This window comes from Microcebus murinus, chromosome 1 (genome assembly GCF_040939455.1).
Source record: "Microcebus murinus isolate Inina chromosome 1, M.murinus_Inina_mat1.0, whole genome shotgun sequence".
In the NCBI taxonomy this organism is placed as follows: Eukaryota; Metazoa; Chordata; class Mammalia; order Primates; family Cheirogaleidae; genus Microcebus; species Microcebus murinus.
This window is the reverse complement of record NC_134104.1, coordinates 41,319,054-41,322,080: the sequence shown is the minus strand read 5'-3', so window position 1 is coordinate 41,322,080 and position 3,027 is coordinate 41,319,054. Positions and strand designations below refer to the sequence as shown.

General features: G+C 41.2%; 1 pseudogene; it reads left to right on the top strand.

Moving 5' to 3' along the window:
- Positions 1-997: 997 nt before the first annotated feature.
- Positions 998-2,698, top strand: LOC105872739 (elongation factor 1-alpha 1 pseudogene; annotated as a pseudogene).
- The last annotated feature ends 329 nt before the right edge of the window (positions 2,699-3,027 follow it).

The window sequence follows — 3,027 nt, the reverse complement described above, 5'->3', positions numbered from 1 at the left end:
TAGCCAAGATTTGAAATCAACCTAACTGCCCAGAAACAAATGAATAAATAAAGAAAATGTAAACATATACATAATGGAATATTATTCAACATAAGAAAGAATGAAATCCTGTCATTTGCAACATAGTAGATGGAAGTGCAGAACATTATGTTAGGTGAAATAAGCCAAGCACAGAAAGACAAATCTCATATGTCTTTACTCATATGTGGGAGCTAAATATTAAAACAATTGATCTCATGGAGACAGAGAATAAAATGATGATTACCAGAGGCTGGGAAGTGTAGGGGGGGCCGGGTGAGGGCAGTAATTGGGGGTGGTTAGTGGGTGCAAAAATACAATTAGATAGATAGAACGACAATATTCAATAGCACAACAAAATGACTATAATCAACAGTAAGTTACAGTATACTTTAAAATCATGAGAAGAGTGGAATTGGAATGTTCTTAACACAAGAATATGATAAATACTTGTGGTAATGGTGCAAGGAGTGGGCTCTGTGGCTAGCGAGTGCAGGCTTCCAGGAGTTGAAAAAAGAGACAGGCAGCAGTGGGCAGAAGAGACATGTTCTCCATTGTTGGGGGGAGGGAGGGCAGCATTGGCGAGAGCATGGCCGGGAATATGGTGAGCACTTCTGTATGGCTCAGAACAGTAATGGCAACACGCCATGAGAAAGCTTGATCACCTGAGTTCACATTGGGGATAACACCTTGGTTACACAACTGTGCTAACTCATGCCTCCCTGGAAGACCGTCTGAAGACATGCTGGCAATTATTTTAGTTTGGCCAAAGAAACCTATTTCCTATACGAATAAATTTTCCTTACAAATGGATACTCCAATTATGCTGATTTGATTAATACACATTATATGACTGTGTCTAAACATCATATGTATCCTATAAATATGTACTGTTATGCATCCACAATAACTAAAAATGAAAAACTGTTTAAAAAAGAAAATAAAGCTTTTTCGCAACGGGTTTGCCGCCAGAACACAGGTGCCATGAAAACCACCCATAAAAGCCAAAATGGGGAAGGAAAAGACCCACATCAACATCGTCGTCATCAGACACGTAGATTCGGGCAAGTCCACCACTACTGGCCATCTGATCTACAAATGTGGTGGGATCGACAAAAGAACCATCGAAAAATTTGAGAAGGAGGCCGCTGAAATGGGAAAGGGCTCCTTCAAGTATGCCTGGGTCTTGGATAAACTGAAAGCTGAGCGTGAGCGTGGTATCACCATTGATATCTCCCTGTGGAAATTTGAGACCAGCAAATATTATGTGACTATTATTGATGCCCCAGGACACAGAGACTTTATAAAAAACATGATTACAGGCACATCTCAGGCTGACTGTGCTGTCCTGATTGTTGCTGCTGGTATTGGTGAATTTGAAGCTGGTATCTCAAAGAATGGGCAGACCCGTGAGCATGCCCTTCTGGCTTACACACTAGGTGTGAAACAACTAATTGTTGGTGTTAACAAAATGGATTCCACTGAGCCACCCTACAGCCAGAAGAGATACGAGGAAATTGTTAAAGAAGTCAGCACTTACATTAAGAAAATTGGCTACAACCCTGACACAGTAGCATTTGTGCCAATTTCTGGCTGGAATGGTGACAACATGTTGGAGCCAAGTGCTAACATGCCTTGGTTCAAGGGATGGAAAGTCACCCGTAAAGATGGCAATGCCAGTGGAACCACACTGCTTGAAGTTCTGGATTGCATCCTGCCACCAACTCGTCCAACTGATAAGCCCTTGCATCTGCCTCTCCAGGATGTCTACAAAATTGGTGGTATTGGCACTGTCCCTGTGGGCCGAGTGGAGACTGGTGTTCTCAAACCTGGCATGGTGGTCACCTTTGCTCTAGTCAATGTTACAACTGAAGTAAAGTCCGCTGAAATGCACCATGAAGCTTTGAGTGAGGCTCTTCCAGGGGACAATGTGGGTTTCAACGTCAAGAACGTGTCTGTCAAAGATGTTCGTCGTGGCAACGTTGCTGGTGACAGCAAAAATGACCCACCAATGGAAGCAGCAGGCTTCACTGCTCAGGTGATTATCCTGAACCATCCAGGCCAAATTAGCGCTGGCTATGCTCCTGTACTGGATTGTCACACTGCTCACATTGCCTGCAAGTTTGCTGAGCTGAAGGAAAAGATTGATCGCCGCTCTGGAAAGAAGTTGGAGGATGGTCCTAAATTCTTGAAGTCTGGTGATGCTGCCATCGTCGATATGGTCCCTGGCAAGCCCATGTGTGTCGAGAGCTTCTCAGACTATCCTCCTCTGGGTCGTTTTGCTGTTCGTAATATGAGACAGACAGTTGCTGTGGGTGTCATCAAAGCAGTGGACAAGAAGGCTGCTGGAGCTGGCAAGGTCACCAAATCTGCCCAGAAAGCTCAGAAGGCTAAATGAATATTATCCCTAATACCTGCCACCCCACTCTTAATCAGTGGTGGAAGAACGGTCTCAGAACTGTTTGTTTCAATTGGCCATTTAAGTTTAATAGTAAAAGACTGGTTGTTAATAACAATGCATCGTAAAACCTTCAGAAGGAAAGGAGAATGTTTTGTGGACCACTTTTGTTTCTTTTTGTGTGGCAGTTTTAAGTTATTAGTTTTTAAAATCAGTACTTTTTAATGGAAACAACTTGACCAAAAATCTGTCACAGAATTTTGAGACCCATTAAAACAAAGTTTAATGAGAACAATAAATAAATAAATAAATAAATAAATAAATAAATATAAATGTAGAAAAACATGGAATTTATGATTGAAACTATAATAGAATATTATTTTTAAAATGTTCAGATTTTACGTGGCTTTCCCACCATCTTTTCAGTAATCGCTCCAAAGAATAAGAAATATAATATGCATATGCAACAGTAACAGAAAATTTATGTACTCTGGAACCACATTATATGAGGAAAGTCCATTAAAAGGAGGCAAATTTAGATAATGGTTTGGAAAGATGTCATCAGGAGATACCTATGTAGGAAATGTTCATACAACTGTGAGAGAGGCCAG